At 41.6% G+C, this 23,607-nt stretch overlaps 1 long non-coding RNA gene across 1 annotated transcript in view; it reads right to left on the reverse strand.

Annotated features, from left to right (window-relative positions):
• Nucleotides 1-9,952: 9,952 nt before the first annotated feature.
• LOC106992498 (uncharacterized) overlaps nucleotides 9,953-23,607 on the reverse strand; it is a 45,985-nt gene continuing 32,330 nt past the window's right edge. The window contains exons 3-5 of the long non-coding RNA XR_001438449.3: nucleotides 17,134-17,226; nucleotides 16,603-16,674; nucleotides 9,953-11,096 (exon numbers count right to left, since the gene is read on the reverse strand). This is a non-coding gene — a long non-coding RNA (uncharacterized LOC106992498). The remainder of the gene's footprint in view (nucleotides 11,097-16,602; nucleotides 16,675-17,133; nucleotides 17,227-23,607) is intronic.

The following is a 23,607-nucleotide window of genomic DNA, read 5'->3' on the forward strand; positions in this document are numbered from 1 at the left end:
AGCTTGGGGGTTGAATGCTGCCTTCAATTACTTCTACCTGAAGATCTGATCTTCAATTCTACAGTGCTGATTAGTGTACGTATCTTATTAGAACATTAGTGCTTAAAATTTACATTCATCACAGCAGTGCCCAGCTGTCCATGGGTTTAGAAGGGGAACGGAAGGCAAAGCTTAGAAAGAAACACTTGTCTTGACTTTACTTGAGTCCACATCTCTCAACTGTCAACTGTCTTCCATGAATTTTTTTTTTTTTTTGAGACGGAGTCTCGCTCTGTCGCCCAGGTTGGAGTGCAGTGGCACGATCTTGGCTCACTGCAAGCTCCGCCTCCCAGGTTCACGCCATTCTCCTGCCTCAGCCTCCCAAGTAGCTGGGACTACAGGTGCCCGCCACCACGCTCGGCTAATTTTTTGTGTTTTTAGTAGAGACAGGGTTTCACAGTGTTAGCCAGGATGGTCTCGATCTCCTGACCTTCTGATCCACCCACCTCGGCCTCCCATAGTGCTGGCATTACAGGGGTGAACCACCGCGCCCGGCCCTTCATGGTTTTCAATACATCCATCTGATCACTGATATTTAAGTCCCACAATACATTATCTGTGGAGCTGCTGGAGGGATCACTTAGAAAAATAAATCAAGCATCATCTCTCCTCCTCTTAAAACCCTCCAGAGCCTTCTCCTTTTGATTAGAACAAAATTCAAACACCGGCCACAACCTCCCAGGCCTCGGGGCATGACCTGACTTATTCTTTCATCTGGTATCACTGTCTTCCCCTTCGCTCCTTACCTCTCAGCACACTGACATCTTCATGTGAGCCAAGAACAATGAGTCATTTTAGACAGTGGGATTAGAACAAAACTGCAATGACAGCCCAGCTCCCCTCTCAGCACAGAAGTCCTCTGGGCACAGGTACAACATTTTACTTTCTTTTTTCTCTTTTCTGGCATGTTTCCTACTCTTGTACCTTACACAAATTTTTGAAATTCAGAATACAAGTGGAAGACAGCATATAGCAAAATTGCCCTTGAAAACCTCTTAGAATAACTCTAAAGTATATGGTCCACAGGGTTTTGTTGCATACATAAGATGTTCTCTGTAACAACTATGCCTCATCAGGGATGAAAGTTACCAAGATACAACAAAGAAAACAGAAAAGCTACCAGCAGACATTTGAAAAATCAAACCGTTCTTCCTTTCACATCACTATCAAACCTTTAGCTGTCAATGAGTGATGGTAAAAATTCCCAGGGGTCTCAGCCTGCTTTCAGGATTTACTTCTTTTCCTTTAACACCTTTAGAACCTAAGTACATGTTCATAGATTTCCTTGTTGTGAGTATTAAATGGGATCCCAGGTTAACATCTCACCCACGGATTAAGTATTCATTCCAGCTAATAAATGCACTTGTGATGTCACAATACTCTCTATGGAAGATGCTCAGCACACGTGGAGCAGGACGTTGTGGCCAAACATCAGGATTTTCAAAATAAAGTAACAGACCAAAATGCACATTTTCAAAGGAATATTTGAAAACTTGTTCAATAATTCCTAATGCCCTTTAACCTTTTTAAAAACATAAAAAGAGGCAGGAGGAGGGAGCAGATGGGGAAATCATGGGTTTCAAAAGAGAGGAGATATTACCAGCAGGTGGCAGGAGCGCGCCCGTGGTTATCCGCTGAACACTCTAGCACAGTGACAGACAGAGGAAGTCCCTCACAGCACCAGCTGCTCCAGAGGTTGTGGCATGTGGCCCATCACCCAGATAAAAAGGAGGAGAAGGGAACTCCTGGGTTAGGGGAGACTCATCTGTCCAGGTGATGTCGTCCTGCAGCACAGTAGGGAGTCTCTGGGTCAGAGCCCTCCAAAAGGCAAGAGCCATTTGGGGGGCTTTAGAGCTCCTGAGTTTGTCTTATCTATGGCTAGCAGATGTTGGATGCAGTTTTGCAGAGTATACAAAGCTGGACAAGATGTTGTGCACACGTACCCTAGAACTTAAAGTATTAAAAAAAACACAAAAAACTGGACGGCTCTAAATGGTTAAATACCAGCTTATGTGGGCTATGTTTGAAACAGCTGGATGTGTAAAAATTTGAATCTGCTCTGGTATGCTTTTAAATGCTAATGCGTCCCAGCCTGCTGTGAAGATGGGCGCAACCTAGGGGCCAAAATCCAGAGGCTATTGTAAAAAAATGGAGGAGATTGTAAAACAAACAACAACAACAACAACAACAACAACAAAAAACAACTCTTCGATGAGATCTGTAGTTCCTAAGGTGAGGAGAAAGGGGAGATGCTACATGCTTTATTTACTGCCTGGTGGACCACTTGAAGAGCTCAAAACAGGAAGACACCGTGGATTGCGATATGAGCCCTGTCCCAGAAATATTCAGGTCTTAAGGAGGCCTAGTTACCTGTCTGGTGGCAGAGCTGTCTAGGGGCTGCCCTGTGAGGAGAGACCTGGGTGCTCAGCGTGCCCCAAAACTAAGAAGGCCATGTCTGCCTGTGCTCCTGGTGTGGCCACGTCTAGGGAAGCCAGGCCTCTTATTGCCCAAATAGGGAGACTTTTGAAAGTGAACAGGAGAATATTAATAATTATGCCAAGACACCAGAAATTGCCTGAGGCGGTTTTGGGAAAACTGGAATGGATGTCCCCCTACTCATGCAGCATGTAAAAGCAACCTGGAGACTTGGTGAGGGAGCATCTATGTGGGGTGGCTGGCAGGATGAATAGAAGCAAGCGAGGAATTAGGGGGCAGTAAAAGCAAATCATTCCTGAACCAGAGGTATTGTCACTGGGGTCCAGCAGGGAACCACTGAGAAATATGGGAAAGTGCCCATAAGAGAAAGAGGCAACCTCTACTAAGGCCAGAGAGGAAAGCCAGCTTGGGAAGTTAGTGATACTTCTAGGATCTTTACTGTCCCCTCCCTCTTTTCTCTCTTATTCAACCCCTGGAAGGTGTGAAACTGACAGACAGGCTGATGGAAGGGTGGGTGTGGGAGGAGTAGGAGAGAGAATGGTTCTCTTAATAAATGCTGAAAAACACACATCATTGACCAAAAAAAGTTGAGAAAATAAAAACAGTGGGTATAGACTTTAATTTTTTTCTTTTCTTTTCTTTTCTTTTTTGAGACGGAGTCTCACTCTGTCACTCAGGCTGGAGGGCAGTGCAACCTCCACCTCCTGGGCTCAAACGATTCTCCTGCCTCAGCCTCCCGAGTAGCTGGGACTATAGGTGCCTGCCCACCACACCCGGCTAATTTTTGTATTTTTAGTAGAGACGGGGTTTCTACTAAAAAAAATGTTGGCCTGGCTGGTCTTGAACTCCTGACCTCGTGATCCACCCGCCTTGGCCTACTGAAGTGCTGGGATTACAGGCGTGAGCCACCGCGCCCCGCCATACACTTCAATATTAAAAGCCAAAAGTTTACATAATGAGGGGACCCTAGAAGGACCTCCACTAGGATCATTAACAAAGCAAGAATGTGAACAATTTTCACTATTATTTCACAATGTTCTTTAGGAACTAGTTAGGGCAATTAGACAAAAGGAAACAATTTGTACATAAAGACTGAGATGAAGATATAAAACTCCATAGGCAGAGAACCTGATCATACATCTAGAGGATCAATGATAAAACTAACATAAACGCTAAAGGATTTCAGCAAGAGAGCAATGTACAACATTAACATACAAAAATCAATAACATTTATAGACAGAAATATTCACCAGTTAGAAGAGAAAATGAATCCATGGATCTCATTTATTACAGCAACAAGAAATAAATACATTTAAGAATAAATGCGGCCGGGCGCGGTGGCTCAAGCCTGTAATCCCAGCACTTTGGGAGGCGGAGACAGGCGGATCACGAGGTCAGGAGATCGAGACCATCCTGGCTAACCCGGTGAAACCCCGTCTCTACTAAAAAATACAAAAAAACTAGCCAGGCGAGGTGGCGGGCGCCTGTAGTCTCAGCTACCCGGGAGGCTGAGGCAGGAGAATGGCATAAACCCGGGAGGCGGAGCTTGCAGTGAGCCGAGATCCGGCCACTGCACTCCAGCCTGGGCAACCGAGCAAGACTCCGTCTCAAAAAAAAATAAAAATAAAAATAAATGCACCAGAAATGTTTGAAGCCAACAAGCAGAAAAGTATAAAACTCTCCTGAAGAATAGCTATGTTCTTCCTTGTTCTAGGTAGGGCATCTTTACATCATTGATATTTCAATTCTTTCTGACTTAATGTATAACTTTAATGGGACCCCAATAAAAATTGTAATGAACATTTTCTTGGAGCTATACAAGCTGATATTAAAATTTATATAGCAAAAGAAATAAAGCAGAAGAACCAGGAAAGAACTGAAATGCAAGTCTGGAAGGGAACCAGTCACGCCAGGTACTAAATCAAAGAGGGCAGTGAGGAGCTGGCGCAGGGGCAGCCTGATCAATGGGACAGGACAGGGAGTCTCAAAATAGCCACAACTGCATGTAAATATCTAGTATGTGGTTACCACTGTATTCAATTCATGGCGGCAAAATAGAGACTTTTAAATAAATGGTGTTAGAATAAATTATAGTTATTTGTTCAAAGAGTTATAATTATATCAATTCCTTACACCATGCACCAGATAATCCTCCAAATGGATTAGACTGAAATGGAAAGGAAAAAAGGGTGAATTCCTATATCATCTGGGTCTAGGTAAAATCTTTTCAACTATGACCAAGTTCCATATGTAACTGAAAAATTAAAAACTTGACTACATATATGTATGTGTGTGTGTGTGTGTGTGTGTGTGTATTTACTTTCATGGCAAAAATAATCCATTATAAGGAACACAAAAAGACATAATAAACAGGAAAAATGTTGATGACATATACTGCAAACTCCAAAATCATAAAGACATTTTAAATAATGAGAAAAAATGTAAAATGCTGTAGAAAATTTTGCAAAAATGATGACTGGACAGCTCAGAAAGTGAAAAAATACCTCTTAACTGTATGTAAAGTGTTTAACTTCACACATACTAGGAAAAATTAAAATAAAAATTATTCTGAGATATATTCTACCCATCAGATTGACAAAAAAGCCAAAAGCTTTGACCGTAGACTCTTTTGACAAGGTTGTCAGGGGGAAAAAACAACTCTCCAACACTGCTATCAAGAATGCAAATTACTTAACTCCAGAGAAAGAGTAATTGGCAATTTCTAATAGAACTATGTATGCATTTATGTTTTGGCCTAGAAATGCCACTTCTAGGAATTCATCCTAAAGACATGCATCTAATCATACAAAAAATACATCTGCACAGATTATGCATTGCAGCATGATTTGTAATTGCAAGATATTAGAAACTGCCTAAATATTCAAGTATGGGAGAGCAGTTGAATAAACTGGGCTATCTACTGCGGTTGGGTATTCTGCAGCTGTTAAAAAACATGCAGACTTTTTATTTTTTTAATGAACTGATATAGAATGCTCTCCAGGAGATGTTAACTTTCAAACAATTTAAAAGGTAAGTGCAAAAGACGTTATAAATTATTCAGCTTTAAAAGGAAACAGTATTATGACAAACGCTACAACATGGCGGTAGCTTAAGGACATTATGCTAATTGACATAAGCCAGACACAAAAGGACACATATTGTATGATTATGCGCATATGAGGTACCTAGAATAAGCAAATTCCTGGAGACAGAAGACAGAATGGTGTTTGTCGAGGGCTGGGGAGAAGGGAGGAATGGGGTGCTATTGTTTAATGAGTACAGTGTTTCAATCTGGAATGATGAAAAGGTTCTGAAAATGGATGGGGGCGATGGTTGCAAACAATGTGAATGTAGTCATTGCCACAGAACTGTACACTTAAAAATAATTAAAATGATACATTTTGTTATGCATTTTACCACATTTAAAAATATATTTAAAAGAACTTATATAGCATGCTACATTTTATGTAAGATAAAAGAAAAAATAGGAGAATGTGCATATATCTGCATATATTTACAGAAATAATTACAGAAATGTATTAGGGCTCTCCAGAGAAGCACAATCAACGGGATACATCTGGATATATATATATTTATTTTATTTTATTTTTGAGACAGAGTTACACTCTTGCTGCCCAAGCTGGAGTGCAATGGCACGATCTCGGCTCACCTCCACCTCCACCTCCCGGGTTCAAGTGATTCTCCTGCCTCAGCCTATCGAGTAGCTGGGATTACAGGTATGCACCACCACACCTGGCTGATTTTGTATTTTAGTAGAGATGGGGTTTCTCCATGTTGGTCAGGCTGGTCCCGAACACCAGACCTCAGGTGATCTGACCGCCTCGGCCTCCCAAAGTGCTGGGATTACAGGCGTGAGCCACCACGCCCAGCCTATATCTGGATATTTAAGAGGAGATTTATTATGGGAATTGGCTCATGCAGTTTTGGAGGTTAAGTCCCATAATATGCATCTGAAAGCTGGAGAACCAGGGAAGCCAGAGGTGTAGTTAAGCCTGAGTGGGGCTGAAGGCCTGGGAACTAGGGGAGATGATAGTGTAACTTTCAATCTGAGGCCAAAGGGCTGGGAGGCAGAAGGAGGTCAGGGTGCAGGTACAACACGCATCTGCTGGTGAGAGACTCTGTCTGAGTCCGAAGGACTAATACTAGGAGTTCCAATGTCCAAGAATAGAACAAAGATCTTCCAACTCAGAAAGACTGAATTCATGCTTCCTCCATCGTTTTGTTCTATCTAGGCCCTCAGTGGATTATATAATATCACCCCCATTGATGAGGGCAACTTTTCTTAGTCTGCTGATTCAAATGCAAATTTTTTCTGGAAATATCTTCACACATGTACCCAGCATAATGTTTACCAGCTATCTGGGGATCCCTTAGCGCAGTCAAGTTGACACATAAAATTAACCATCTCAAGAAAGAATAAACCAGAAAACGAGCTGATTACCCAGGAGAAGTGGAGAGAATGAGGTAGAAAGAACATCATACGTACTCAAAAATTAATGTTATATGTACTCCAAAGTAAAATTAAATCTATAGGAATGATGAAGGGAAAAACAACATTTCAAGCAGGCTAAAACAAATGAACCTGTATCATTACAGGGAAACTGGGGGAAAGGGAGGGAAGGAAGAGGAGAGGAAGGACACGTAGGAATCAAATTGAGCAAAATATTAACAATAAGTGAATCTGGGCAAAAGTGTACAATTAGGATTTTTGTACATCATTTCTTTTTGAATATTTTTATTAATCCAAACTATTTTCCCAATTAGACAGGTAAAAAAGAAAAAAATTTAAAAGACCAACAACCAAAACAAAACAATACTGCGGAGACCTGGCTTCTGCTCTTGCTCTCAGCCTGGGGTTTTGCCTGGCAGCAGGGTGGCTTTGTGTGTGAAATCCTAGCAAGGCTTCTCTGATGACACCCGCCCACACTGCTACTGCAGGAGACCTCCACTTTTAGCAATGACTGTTATTACAGAACAATGCCTGGAGACATTTAGACTTCTAGAAATTTTGTTGTCTTTCTTTTGACAACTCAGCTCTCACTCTAAGAACAGGTGAGGCAAAGATTAGGAAACAAAGAAAATAAAAAGAAACCAAGAAAAAACAATCCAGATGCTTTCTTGAGCTTTTGCTCCATTTCTCTGCATAGATTACATCATTCACATGTCCAAATCAAAGTTACTTTAACCCAAAATAAATCAGTGAGTGATTTATGGTATTTTTGCATATGGAAAGAAACAAAGCAATGTTTTTCCAAAATATGTCTTGTTTTCACTTTGTTCCACAATGCATTATAGTAATATTGTAATATGTCTTAATACCTACATTTTGAGCACCTACTTTAAACACTTTATGTCACTTAATCTTCAGAATCACCCTATACATTATGTATTAGTATTATTATCCCATTTTATAGATAAAGAAATGGAAGCTAAAATATACCAACTCCTTGTTCAAGGTCAAAAGCAAAACCAGGAGTGTCTCATTTGGAAGACTACACCTTCATCTATTGCACCATTTTCCCTTCCAACCATTTTAGTTAAAAGAAAAAAGCAACGTCTCACTAACTCAAACCAGTTTCCACTTCTACAGAACATTCTAGTTCTTTTGATTTGGGACATTCTGCATTTTTATCTAGATTTTGGTTCACAGAATTGCTCCCAAATAAAATTTTAAAATATTAACATTGTTTAGTTAAACAGAGTGAGATTAAAAGTGGATATAGTTTCACCAATGGAGAAAACAATGTTTATTATTGTAGACTTCTATTTTCTACTTCTTTCTTTCTGCCAATGCATGAATGCCTGGACACACACACACACACACACACACACACACAATTGACCCATAGCTTGGCTCGACATCATTAGACTCCTTTCTTCTACAAAGATCATACTGTTAAAATCAGAACTGAAGGTTTACATGAGCACAATTTCAAACTGAAAATAATGGGCTCCTTTGCACACCCATTAAATAAGAGCAAATATATGAAAACAGAGTGTCTTGAATTTTATAGGTGCTGGATAATTGTGAGCTGATCCCTCTGATCTTCTCCTGGTAGTTTCTCTACTTGGATGATGGTCAAGTTCTGATAATATTCTGATGACAGAAGAATGGGTTTTGAGCCTACAAATTCACCCACCCACATTGCCCCTCTCATCTACAGGAACCTTCCACGCTTTTTCCAAAATTGTGTCCCAAATAAAGAACAGCAAAAAAAAAAAAAAAAAAAAAAGTTTGTTTTTTATTTTGTTTTTTGCTTGTAAGGACATCCAAATATTTTATCCAGGAATCATAATCACCATCAGTGCAATTAGGTATCTATTTAAACTTCTGGCTGTGATAAATGACAACTGAGGTCATTTCAAGATGAGTCATCCCAAGTTGCCTGCAAATACAAATCTCAAGGTGCCACCTGGAAGAGCTGTGCTGTCCAAACTGAGAGATGTGGTTTTAAAAGGCCAGCCAAGCTCCCATTCATTCATGAATCCACGCATTCATGGATCTCCACAGGGGAATAAGTCACTCAAAGCATTCCACAGGCTAGGCTGCTCTAGCCACAAGAACGTTTTGCTTAGAATTCTGGATGCTAGACTTTCACTGAACCGTTAAAAATGGTACCAACAGTGTCGTGTGTCTCGAATAGAGCACAGAAGCAGCTGCTCCTCTTGGAAGGGACCCTGGCTTTCCAGTTGACCAGTAGTCACCACTCAGTATTGTCTCCCACAAGCTCACAAGTTCACTTCATTCATTGTTCTGTGTCACCTTCCTGGCTCATGGGGGCATCTGACCTATATTTCAATGCCTTACGAAACTCTGATGAACAAGCAGATTCCAGAAACACATACTTAACACATAGTATTTGCTAGGCATTCTGAGAAATAATACAAAAGACCCGGCTCCTATGTAACAGGAAAGAAAGCTGACATATATAAATTACAGCAACAGAAGATAAAAGTCAAAAAGAATGGCAAGAGAGACACAAAATTATTGAAAAATTTTTTTTCACTAGAGAGGAATATTGGGAAAAGATTCATGCACGCAGTGCCATGAAAGTCAGACCCTGAAAGACAACACAGATTTAGAGATGCAAGGAGAGAGAATAGATGCACAGACTGGAGGAAACAATCATGGAAACAATGACGAGGGTTGCTCAGGAAATACTGAGATGCTGCAGCTTTCAGAGACACAGTATACAGGAGAGACTGAAGGAAGGCAAGAGGGGGAAGCTGAGTTGGAACTGATGGTAAAGATCGTGAAACGCCAGGCCAGTAGGCCAATCTTATTCCATATGCATTGGGGGAACATTGAGCTGGGTGTGACATGACCTGAGCTCTGTCTTAGAAAGGATTTTGCGGCAGAGAGGAGAGTAATTTAAAGGGAGACACAGATGGCCCAGAAAGAATGATTAGGAGATGATATTAGTTTATCACTGCTATACAAATGACCACAACCACAGTGGTTTAAAACACATTTATTGCTCTATCATGCTGGAGGTCATAATTCTCAAAATGAAGGTGTCAGCAGGGCAGCATCCCTGCCAGGGCTCCCGGAGAGAAATCCTTTTCTTGCCTCTTCCGGCTTCTAGAGGCTATCTTCACTCCTTGGCTCAGAGTAACTTCCTCCATCTTCAAGGCCAACAGAGTCAAATATCTCCCTCTCTTCTTCTTTCTCCCTCTCCCTTCCTTTCACCTCTGCATCCACTGTCATATATGTGTCTTGTTTCTCATCCTCCTGTCTCCCTATTTTGATTATATTTAGCACTTGCTTGGATAATCCATAATAATTTCCCCATCTCGAAATCCTTACCTTCAGCACACCTGCAAAGTCTCCTGTGCCAGGAGACAGGTCCCAAGGATTAGGATATAGATACTGTTGGGGGCCAAGGATTCCGTCTCCAGAGACAAAAGCCACAGACCAGAACGAGGCAGTGCTATCTGCAGTAAGGCAAAAACAGTACACACAGGGATGGGGCTCAGCCCCATTGCCTCCTTTCCCTCTGTTCTGTACCTAGAGGTAGACAGAGGAGATGAGGGCTCACAGTTGTGTATACTGTATCCAACAGGACTCTGGTTAAAAATAGCAGGAACACCACTCGAATGCCTTCAGCAAAACGTGGTAATTAATCAACTATTAATCAGCTCACAGTTGATTAATGAATTAATCAGAATGAATCTGTTGTCACTGGGAAGACTAGGGTTAGCGCATCCCTTGGTTCTTTGATTAGACTATCAGCAAGCTTGTCTCCTCTCTCAATGTGTCTTTCCTTGTATGGGCTTCATTCTCAAGCAAACCCTCTCCATCGGTGATGTTTAGGAGCTGCGTATCTTCACTGACACAGCTCCATCACCCCAATAGAGAGGTGCCACATTCTTCCCAACAATCCCAACAGAAGGCTCCTGCTGAGCCTCACTGGGTAAACTTAGGGCACATGCCCATCTCTGACCTAATCGGTCTTATCAGCAGGAGAGAATTTGCTGACTGGCCAGGTCTGTCACAAGCTCACTCCCGAAGCAGGGAGGTGGCGAAGAATCACCCACTATTTACAGGCACTGCTTAGAGGAGGAAAGACATTCTTAGTAGAACATTATGGTGGTGTGATCTGAAAAGGAAAGGAAAAGAAGCCATAAACAGCAGATACCTACTTATTGGACAACAGAAGAAACAAAACAAGATAAAACCCTTCCCAAGGGTTCTTTCCTGGGCGCTCAATTCTAATTCTCTTCCACCTGTCTGTGCCTAAATAGAGAGGGGAGCCTTAGGCACATCAGGTGGTCTTGTGCCTGCATCCCACTGCCTTGTTTGGGATTACAGTTTCCTGTTAGCCTATTTAATTATCTCAGTTCATATGCTTTTGGCAGGAGTTTAAAATAAATTTACAACTGAGTACTTTCATTCCAGCCAAGCCACAAGACCTGCTGACAACTCTTTAATTGAAAAAGTGTTTTCAATTTTCAAAGAGACCTGGGATTATATTAAAAAATGATCTGGCTCTTCTGTCATTGCCATTACGCTGTATCACCTGACAGGTCCATAAACATTGATTTGATGTTAAAAGGTGGCCAGGAGCTACATTATTCATACACAAACAAATACATACTTATATCAATAATGTATACAAATAGATTTCTTCCTCTAAATTATATTTAGTGACTTAGGAGTTGGTCCATAAGACACATTCAGTAATAAAAAAATTTTAATGTTGCTGTTAAGGATGTGAGGAGACAGTTTGGTCAATGACGGTGTACCCATTAAATGACATATTATTCAGCAGTTAAAAAGCCACTTCCCAAAGCTTACCAGAAAATGTTTCTGAGCTATATTTTATACTTAAAATGCTGATAAATATGAAAATATATGTATTAATATATGACAAGGCTCAAAGTTAACATGTTGAAAAGGATGTACAATGAACGTTGTTCTACCATTCCTGTCATTTGGCCCCTTAGTTCCTTGCCCAAACAATTGTTTCCTTTTTGTGTGTGTCCTAACAATGTGTTTACATAAGCAAATATATTTATACATGTGTGTATTTATGGGTACATACGTTTATATATGTATGTGTATTTGTATGTTATAAAATTATATTTACATAGACAAAGGTGACCTTAAGACAACACACGGCTATGCCCTGTGCAGGTCCACTTACAAGTGAGTTTTTTTAAATAAATATATTACAAAATGATTTGGAGATTTTCAGCAATCTGGAAACCTCACAAACCATGTCACCAATAAATAGCAAAACAAAATAAGAAAAAGTTAGGTATGTCATGAATTCATAAAATATACATATATACCAGTCTATTTATGTGTTAATCAACTGTTGATGTTATCAGTAAGGCTGTCAGTCAACAGAAGGCTGTTGGTAGCTAGGTTTTGAAAGAGTTGAAAATTACGTGCAGATTTACAGCCATGTGGGGAGTTGGTGCTTCTGATCCCTGCATTGGTCAAGGATCACCTGTATCAGTATGAGTAGTTACATGTGTGTGCATTCTGAAATACTATGGTAATAGAAGAAAAGGAAAGTGTGGAAGAACAGATATGATTGGTTCCAATTTGTGTGAAAGAGGAAAAATCTAAATATATGTGGGCGTGTAGATATAGTTGCTATTTAGAAGGACAAACAGGAATGGCATAAGAGAGAAAAAAATAGTTTCAGCTGTTTACATTTTGCAATTTTTCAAATGTCTGTTACTTGCACATATGAAAGTTTTAATGAAAAATCTATTTTTCAGGGCTTTGATATTCATGACATTTCTTCCACTTATAAACACAGAGTGTCTTTCTCTTTCCTAGAGTCTGGCTGGCCTGGAACGTGCCATGACTGTAGAATACAGTAAGAGGGAGACTGTACCAGCTCCAAGCCAGCTTTTCTGATACCTACAGCTTCTGGTTCTTCTGGAGGAGAAGTCAGCCACTAGGTAAGAAGTCAACTCACACTGAGGCTGCCATGCAGGGAGGAAGCCTAAGCTAGCCCGGTGGGGAGGCCACATGGTGGCCAACCGAGGAACCCAGTGGACAGGGCAAATTGAGACCCCAGACATGAAACCAGCTGAGTCATCCCAGTCCTTTGTATGATTACAACCACGGCTCCCATTATTATGGCTCAAAGATGGTCCATATCCCCTCTCCCCTGAGCAAATTCTCACCCAAAGAATCATGAGGAACTAAAATGGTTGTTCTTTCACATTACTATGGTTAGAGGTGGTTTGTTACATTACGACAGACAACTGAAGCAAGCATGCAGAGCCTTACTTTCCGGAAATTGAGAAGGATAGTGCAGGTTTATGTGGATGAGAAGCAAACACAAGTATTTATGTCACCTTTGTGGCTGAGAAGTGTTGCAGGTACGATTTTAAAAGCCCCATGGATAAACAGCTCATGTAGGTCCAAGTCCAGGCTTTGAATGCCCTATGGTTCCCTTGTTGGAAGCACCAGCCTCAACGTGAATAAAGCAAATGTACTGATCACCCTGTATGCCATTGGGTGACACAGAAGGTTTTAACAAGAGAGCATCTCCTCTACCTCACTGTGAACTAAAGAAAGACAAATCATGACTCCTTGGAACTTCATTTTCCCCTAGTATGGAGACGTTCTTATCCTGGGACAACTCCAATGTCTTACTGAAAGCATCAAATAAGATAACTCTGGGTGAAAGTGTTTTATACACTGTAAAGTGTGGTACAGACCTGGTGACTTTCCAGATCCTATTTTGAAGAAAAACCAATTATTCAGACCTTGAATTACAGCAGAACTAACAAATAGGAGGCAGGCTGGCATAAGACCTAAGATTGTGTGTGGCACAGAGCAACTGTCTGGACTGACACCTTGGCTTTTCTATTTATTTCCCGCGTGGCCTGATGAATGTGACTTTATTTCTCTGTAACTTACTTTGCTTATCTATAAAATAAGGATGTTAATACCCACCTCTCATGGTGCCGTAAAACTCACATAAGCAAATACCTTTGAAGTGCTTCAAACAACATCTGGCACATAGCAAGTGTGTTGCTGCTATTTTGATTATAATAATAATGTAAAGCTTTCCATATCTTTATGTTCTTCCAAACACTTTTGTTTTGATGAGAGAGTGGTTGAGTCATAACATTTGAAACTTGGAATGACCTTACTATTGATTCATCTAACCCAACCCTCTCCCGGTATCATCAATAGCCTCATCAATCATCCCTCACGCTTGCACATTTTCTGAAATGGGAACTCACTATCTCCCTGGTAGCCTCTATCCTTGTTGTGGAGCTCTGATAATTTGCTTCAAGTAAGTGTCCAACACTGAAGTTGCTGAGTCAGATGGCATATTCACTCACAAGCCTTTCAATTCTAGTTCCCAATGTGTCCTTAAGAAAAGTGATATTCATACACAGTACTACTCATAAAGTGACCAATTCAACACGACTTGAAGAAAGGAGAGTTGTATTAAAAGCCACTTTCCAGTTTGAGCAACAAAACAGTAACTATTCCTCATTCCTATTTTATATTCATTACAGAACTAATGAAGCTGAGTATTTTTTCTCAAATGTTGACTGCCTTACTTTTTCCATTTTGACTTGCCTATTAATGTCCTTTATCTATTTACTTGATGCATTTGCTTTTACCTTGATTAATTTATAAATTTCCTTAAACATACTCATTCTTTGTTAGAAAGTTTGAAAATAGTTTCCCCAACATGTCATTTACATTTTAGTTTTGATTTTGGTCTAATGTGATAAACAGATATTTTAAACTGTTTTGTAGCTAAGTTATTTTTTATGGTTTATTCTTTAGCTTGTATGATACAAAAATCTCCCTTGCCTATACATCACACCAATATTTACTTTCTTGTTTTTCTCTGCTCATTATAAGGGATTTCATTTTGACATGACGACTAATGCATTTTGTGGCACTAAAACCCATGAGGTTATCCTTCTCTCATTCCAGTAAGACCAGGGGGTATTTATTGCTTCACAAAGGAAGGGCAGTTAAAAGGGAAATAAGACACAGAAATATGGAGTGTGTGTCGGTGAGAAGGGCCCCGCTTTCAGCCATCTATCTTCCCTCAACAATCCTCAGCCTTCACCTGGCATGTCCCAGGACAGGAACAGAGTCCTGCTGTCTTTCCAAGGGAATGTCATGGAGGGGTGCCAAGGCTTCAATAATTTGTTCTAAAAATGGCTTTGGAGAAAGATGTCATGATGTGTTTTTAGTTAGTTGCACCTGAGACAGCTACAGACTTTAATCTCATCAAGTGCAGTGACTGGAGCAGCCAAATATTTTTCATAAGAAAAATGGGCAAGAAATGACTGCAAGAAAGCCCAGGAGGTAGATGCTTTCTCATCAAGGCAAAGACAATCCTCGGCACTGTCTAAGCTGTCACATAATATATAGACGTAAGTCCTGTACCATTACCAGAGACACAGGGATGACGGAAAAAACTTAAAATTAAAAAAAAAAAAAGATTAAAAGAGCCTCATCACGTCAACACCTATCAAGATGTCAGCCTTGTGAGACTCAACAGAGAACCTGGTCATGTGTGCCTGGACTTCTGGCCCCCAGAACCATGAGCTTATAAATTGTAAGCCTCTAAATTTATGATAAGATTTTAGGCAGCATAGAAAACTAATATGTAAGAGTTATTTGATAATGGCTTGACAAGTTGAGGAAGCATTTGCTGTACATCTCACATGAGCTGCTTTAGCAGAGCAATACCCAGCACTGTCTGATCTCTCTCTCTCTTTCTCTTTCTCAAACACACACACACATAACTGATGCAATGCGTGTGTGATGTAACTCCAGTACAGAAAAAGAAGGTCTACCTATTTAGAAGCAAGCCCACCTGGAATCCAGATGTTGATTTCTAATACCATTCTCCCATGAAAAGAACCCCAGTTTCCTGGGAAAATGACTGATTCTAGAACTGAGACAGAGAATACACAAAATGAGGCTGGAGCATGTTGTGTGAGAAAGTAAGAAAGTCCTCAAAAGAAAAAAAATCATTGTTGGGGGTATGCAAAGGTACAGACTGAAAGAGCTCTCAGCGGCCAATGCTAGACAAATTCATGCAACAAAATAAATAAAATATTTTTGGGTAACCCAAAGTACAAAGAAAATATTCATGAGACATCTTGACATAAATGCTTAAATCAATCAATAGAAGAGAAGAAACAAGTCTCTTGTGCAGAATAATTCCAAGTAATTTATGTAGATTTTCTGCCCTCAAGGAGGTTCAGCATAACTCATCAGTCCTTCAGTGAGGACTGGACCTAAATAACCATAGCCATGATGACATGTCAGGACAGTTAGTTCTTTTTCAACCTAATTTGGCAAGAGCCCAAATCATTCTCATCTGTTTCCCATGGCTTTACGGAGTAAAAAAATAAAATTCTAAATACGAGTTTCTTCTCTGCCATCACTATTAGCATAACTAATACATACCCCATATACCCTACATGCAATGCTTCAAAGAGGGTTTTTCCCTGGGAGCTTCTATGGTAGGGAATTTCATTCTCACCATTTTACAATCCAGGAAAGTAAGGTGTGGGTTAGTGACACTCGTTGCAAGGTAACTCAGATATTAAGTAGTTGATTTGTGGTTTTCTGGTGGAGGGCAGACCTACCTGTCCCCAGTTGCTCCCCACATGGGTTAGGATACTGAGACCAGTGTTGAGATTGTTGATCCAAAAATGCACCTAAAATGTATGTAACGGTTTATTAGTCACAAAATGGGACTTTTGGGGGACAGCAGGATTGTTCCTGGTACCAATGGAGCCCATGGCTTGAGTGGGGCAGAGGGTGGGGGATAGAGGGAGGGCACCCTTGCCTCTGATTGCTAATGGGAGGCGGGCCGGGTGGGCTCCAGTGCACAGGTCCTGGTGTGCATGGCTCAACTCCCTACAGTGCTGAGGGAGGTGATGCTGGATTTTCTTACCGGAGCAGGTGAGGGGTGGGGCTTGAAAGGGAGGGGCCAACCATTAAAAATGCAATCAGATTCTGTATCACAGCAGTGATGTAGAACATTAAACTCAGCTCTTGGGACTCCGAAACCACTAGGGGGTTTCTACCCCGCAGCAGCTGCCGTATACAACACGGTCATGGAGATGCACACAGACCACATGCAGGCAACGTCTTGCACTTTGAATATTACTCACCACTGTGATTCCTGGGCTGCATCACTCCTCACTAGTGAGCCTGTCTCCTAGGTACACTGGAGATGATCAAAGTCCCTATATTGTAGGACTGTCCTGAGAAGTAAATGAGACAAAATAACAGAGATGCTTAACTTAGAGCCTACTGTGTTGTAAATGAATAAACATGGAACTCAGTTAATTATTATTCACTCAACAGCATCAGTCTATTTTCCTACCCACAGGGTTCTGCATCCAACCTCAGGCAAAGGTGCAAGTCATGGGGTTTTCCCAGTGAGTAGAATGGCTTGATGGAGGTGTCAACTCTACACCATGGCTGGGGAATATGGATGAGTAATCTGCTTAGCAGGACTTTACTGAACATTTTGTGTTTGTTTTGTTTTGTTTTTGTAATTGTGTGTGCCAGGCACCATTCTAGGTGCCACAGACACAGCGTGAATCAAGATAGGCAAGATTCCTGCCTTGTGCAGTGTACATCCAAATGGGACGAGTCAGTGATGCCCATGTTCACAAATAAATAAGCAAGGTGGCTTAAAACATTATCAGTTTGCTGTCTTATACTTTTAGAGGTCAGAGTCTAGAAATTGGTCTGTGTGACTGAAATGAAGCTATCAGCAGGGCCGTGTTCCTGTTGCAGGCTCCAGAGGAACATCTACTTCTGGCTCTGTGTTCCTGTCGGAGGCTCCAGGGGACAGCCTACTCCTAGCTGTCTTTTCCAGTTTCCAGAGGCCACCTGCAGTCCTTTCCTTAGGTCCCTCTGCCAGCAATCCTGACACTCCAACCTCTGCTGTTGTGGTCACCTCTCCTCTGACTCTGACCCTCAATCCTTCTCCTTATTAGAAAACATGATTACACGGGACTCACACAGATAATTTTGGGTAATCTCCCAATTCAAGGCACTGAATCACATCTGCAAAGTCCCTTTGTACAAAGTAACATGTTCACCAGCTCCAGGGATTAGCATATGGACCTTTTTTAGGAGGCCCTACTACGCTTGCGTATTGCACAACTTTGTATATTAAACCAATGAAAACTGAGTTCAAATCAAAGAGCACACATTCAAATGGCCTACAATCACCAGGAAGATCAGATACATGGGTCAAAAGGAAGAGGCATAGCAATGGAAATTCACATTAATTTGCTCAAAGTGCCGTAACAAAGCCCCACAGACTGGGTGGCTTAAACAGCATAAATGCATTTCCTCACAGTTCTGGAGGCTGGAAGATCTGAGGTCAAGGTGTCTGCAGGGTGGCTTTCTTCTGAGGCCTCTCTCCTTGGCTTGTAGGTGGCCGTCTTCTCCCTGTGTCCTCACATAGCCTACTCGGTGTCTGTGCCCTAATCTCCTTTTCCTTCTTTTTTTCTTTTTCTTTTCTTTCTTTCTTTCTTTTTCTTTTCTTTTTTTTTTTTTGAGATGGAGTCTCACTCTGTTGTCTGGGCTGGAGTGCAGTGGTGCGATCTCGGCTCACTACAACCTCCGCCTCCGAGGTTCAAGTGATTCTCCTGCCTCAGCCTCCGGAGTTTACAGGCACCTGCCATCACACCCAGCTTTTTTTTTTTTTTTTTTTTTTTTTGGATTTTTAGTAGAGATGGGGTTTCACCATGTTGGCCAGGCTGGTCTCAAACTCCTGACCTCAGGTGATCGATCCACTGGCCTCAGCCTCCCAAACTGCTGGGGTTACAGGTGTGAGCCACCGTGTCTGGTCCTAATCTCCGCTTCTTATAAAGACATCAGTCAGATTGGATTAGGACCTGCCATAACAACCTCATTTTTACTAAATTATGACTGCTCTAAAGACCCTATCTCCACACACAGTTACATTCTGATGTCCCGAAGGTGAGAAGTTGAACATACGTATTATGAGCACACACAATCCAGCTCAAGACAGAACCCAGAGCAGCAGAGTGGGCTGCAGTGACAGGAGGAGCAACTGCTCTGTCTAAGGGGGTGACAGCTCCAGCCAGGGGTCACCCCATAGAAATGTGGGCTCCTGAGACATAATAGTCTCCTGGATTTTCAACAGAAGTCCAATGAAGTTTTCATTTTGTTTGTTTTGTGTATGTTCTTGTTTACTGTTTAAATAAGCCATCCTGGATTAACAACCTGCATACCCAGAATCTCTCTTACCCCTCTGGACACGCTGTGGGAGAAGGGAGGGGGCTTCTCTTCTCCTGCTTTGTCTCACCTCCCTTGCATCCAGAGTGGTGATGAGTTATGGAGGGAGAAGACAGAAGATGTAACAAAGAGGCTACCTGTCTAGGACTGACATGAGATGGTGCAGGTACTCTCTGGGCAGGGCACGTGTTGAAAGGAGCTGTTTTTGCAAAACATCTCCATCCAAAAAAAGGAGTATGAGGGTACCACCCTTGACTCTTCCAGCTCCTACATTGGACTTTGACTTCCATGAGGGCAGCACGGGCTTGACTTTTGACTCTAACTCCTGTACAAGGCCAAGCCACAGACACAAGTCAGTTGATACCTGTTAAATTTATGAATAAGTCAAAGAAATGCCTTGGAAAGAGAAATATGTTCTACCAGGAAATAACCCTGAGAAACCTTGCAGGTCTGCAAGTGTGCTGAGGCTGCCGGGCCTCTGGGACTTCAGTCAAAGCACCCAGATGAGTGGGCGGCACCCTCTGCCTGCTGTATCTTGATGACAATGAGAAGGATGATCTCAGTTTCCTCTCTGAGCAAGAGAACCACAGATTTTAAAGGATCCGGCAATCTGTGTTGAGAAACCACCTACGAATGACTTGGTTTCATTGGTCTATATAGGAGTATCAAGAGCTCTTCAATTTCTTCCATAATTTCATCAGGATCCACTAATGAGAAAGACAGCTGAACCAAGAGATGGGAATTGCAGTCAACAAAATCAGAGAAAAGGAAAAGCTCTTTGATTTACTCACATTTTTTCCTTCCTTTTTCTGCAGTCTTATTTGAATGGGGAAAGCTAGCTCATAACTATTTCAATTCTGCCAAAACCTGAGAATGATGCCAAAATCCAACCGACAATATATTAACAAGATACAACTCTAAGGAAAGGTTGGCAGCACAATTACATGCACAAAGAGTAAGCAAATGCTAGCCTTTCTGTCTAATTGTCGCATGAGACGACATTCCACAGTTTCAGGCACATGCAAGTTACTTCAGGAATCAAAGTCCACTAAGGAAGACTGGGGATTTGTGATGTAATAGGAAACATTTCCAAGCCTTCATTACAGAGCCAGGGAAAACTGAGATTCCTCAAGCATCATGAAATGAGATCTTCCCCGAGTCTAAGAAGAGCCCACTAGAGAGGCATTATAGGTGTTTATGACTCTCTAGGACGCCAGGCAGGATTCAGGCTATAACCCCGGAGGCTGGTGAGGAACCTACAAACACGGGAGCCCTCAGAGCTGGGGCCAGCTCCTTCCCCATGACATTCTCCAGGTAAATCCTCTGTGCACCTAAGGCCTGAAAGGCTCACAATAGGGTTAAAATAAAATCTCTCTTTCAGTGACGGGGTTGAATCTTCAAATGCCTGGTGATGCCTAAAACATACACAAACTTATTTGCAAGTAAGCACAAGTTAGAATGAACAGCCACTGCAGCACCCCAACACAGTACAATAAAGAATATTTCTGCTTCTGAAACAAAGGTGGGAAGTGGATTTCCTGCAATAATAAATTCGTTACTACGTGTTCATCCAGAGAACCAGACCCACCAAGAGCCACTGGCTGCAGGCCTAAGCATTCTCTGGATCTGTTTTAATGCAAATGAAATCTATCTTTTTTATTTTAAAAACAACATTGGAGTCATAGAAGAAAAATAAGAAAAGTTTCTCCTACAAGTGAAGTTTACTATTCATTTCTACCTCTTTTTCTGTCTAAAGTGTTCCATGCTGCCCTCACGGAAGTCAAAGTTGAGTGAAGGAACTGGATGAGTCAACATTGGTGTCCTCATCTAATCTCAGCCATTTAGGAATACAGGTGATTAAAGGCAGCTTCCTGGCCAGGCGCAGTGGCTCACGCCTGTAATCCCAGCACATTGGGTGGCCGAGGCGGGAGGATTGCAAGGTCAGGAGATCAAGACCATCCTGGCCAACATGGTGAAACCCTGTCTCTACTAAAAGTACAAAAATTAGCAGGGCGTAGTGGTGCATGCCTGTAGTTCCAGCTACTCGGGAGGCTGAGGCAAGAGAATCACTTGAACCTGGGAGGCAGAGGTTGCAGTGAGCCGAGATTGCACCACTGCACTCCAGCCTGGGGACAGAGTGAGACACAGTTTCAAAGAAAAATAAAAAAGCAGCTTCCCTTTCCTCAGCTCAGAGGTGGATCAATGATCAATGTACAGGAACAAATAAAATATGTAAAGACAAATACAGTTTTTATTATTTTCTGGGGAAAAGTTCAGTCTCTAGGCTAATGGAGTCAGTGTTTCCATAGCCAACCAAGGATGGCCAGTCTTGGGGCTGTACCTAATTAGCATAGGATGTCGGGCTGCTGTTGACCACCAAAGTCTCAGAACAGAGCTGCCCTGCTGCAGAGGCAGAGGATAGAGAGAGGATGAAGTTATGGGCAGGTAAGTAGCATATTCTTTTCTATCTGAAGGGGACCAGATAAAATTGCTTGGACTTTACTAACTAGATGTTTTATGATAGAGAAAACAAGCAGATTTTTTTTTCTCAGTAAGAGCCCGGTGTTACTTAAGATGGTTGTCTCTATTGAATGGAAGGGAAAGAGAGAGAGAGTGAGAGAGAGAGGGAGGAAGAGAAAGAGAGTGAGAGAGAGAGGGAGGGGGAGAGAGAGAGAGAGAGAGAGAGAGAAGAGAAACAATGCAAATCCCCAATAGATCATCGTATGCACTCATTTTATCTCCAGTTGTCTGTGTTTTGTGGCAATTATTAAAGTTTCTCTGTATTCCCAATGCCCTTTTGTGAACTGTTATTACAATGTTACTAAATCACTTATTATTATTATTATTATTATTATTATTATTATTATTTGAAATGGAGTCTCACTCTGTCACCCAGGCCAGAGTGCAGTGGTGCAATCTCATCTCACTGCAACCTCTGCCTCTTGTGTTTAAGCGATTCCTGGCCTCAGCCTCCAGAGTAGCTGGGATTACAGGTGCCTGGACCACATCCAGATAATTTTTGTATTTTTAGTACAGATGGGGTTTTGCCATGTCAGCCAGGCTGGTCCAGAACTCCTAACCTCAAGTGATCTGCCCACTTCAGCCTCCCAAATTGTTGGGCTTACAGGCGTGAGTCACCGCGCCCAGCTAAATCACCCTTCTATTTAATAAAGACATGGCACTAGAATCTGTTTCTCTCTGCTCATTTCCAGTTAACTCTGCGCTGAAGACTCGGCCCTTCCCTGCTGGGTGGGCCAAGGTTTGCTGCGGTTTGTATTTATGCATTTCAGAAATCTCTGCAGGCTGCTGGAATCATTATCTCTCAGGGTTCAGAAATTGCAAATGCACTGATCTTTTTCCGCAATACTACAGCAATGACTTCCCCTTAGAGTCTTCTCCATCTTCGTATTATCAGGTAAGTCAATAGATTTAAAAAGAAATTGAAAATACAGTCATTGGTGCCAATTGCCAGGGAGGGCAGGCTTCAGTGTGGCTTTGTAAAGAAGTAATGAAGGTGAGAGAAAGGGGGATTTTGTTCCCTGGTGGACGTTTCTGTTTCATTTTGTTTGTTTTTTTTCTTTCTCTCTCACTTCGAACATTCTACAGATACAAGTAACATAAATTCCAATTCCACATGTTTTAACTGAAAAAGGAAAAACAGATACTAGAGGTTGTTGCTTGTTGACTCACATCACTGAAAAGACCAGGGTCTGAACTGGCTGACCGCAGGCTTGCCTAGAACCTGTGGCTTTGTGACTCAGTTTTCCTCCCTCTCTTCATTCCATCTTCTGCTAGGCTGGGTGAGTCCATGTGATGTGGCCTTATAGATTCAGGACATACCATCCACTTAAAACATTTTACAGAAAAGATATCATCTCTTTCTTGTGGCTCCAGAAAAAAAAATACTTAAGATTTACTCTGCTTAGACCAATCTGAGCCCATCCAGTGATAATATCCATAACTGTGGGAACCATCTGACTAGTCATATCTGGGTTCCATGATCCATCCCTGAGTCTGGACACGGAGACCATCTGAATCACATGGACTGAGAATAGGGGAGAAGTCTTCACTAAATAAAATTGGGTGCCTCTTACCACACACACAAAATGTAGAGGGATGGGCATTTGCAAATATAAGTATTTGCAACCAGTCAAAATTAATTTAAATCACTGAATTGTATAAACAAACAGTGTCTGTAGGCTATAATTATCTTTTGGGCTTCTAATTTGCAGCATGTGACTAAAATACCATTTATTGTTAGATCTTTAGGTTATCCCCAATTTTACACTATTATAAACAATGCAGATGTGAAGATATTTGAACTGAAGTTCTTAAAAACAATATGTGATTAATTCCTTGGAGGC

The sequence above is a fragment of the Macaca mulatta genome, chromosome 11 (genome assembly GCF_049350105.2).
Source record: "Macaca mulatta isolate MMU2019108-1 chromosome 11, T2T-MMU8v2.0, whole genome shotgun sequence".
Lineage (NCBI taxonomy): Eukaryota > Metazoa > Chordata > Mammalia > Primates > Cercopithecidae > Macaca > Macaca mulatta.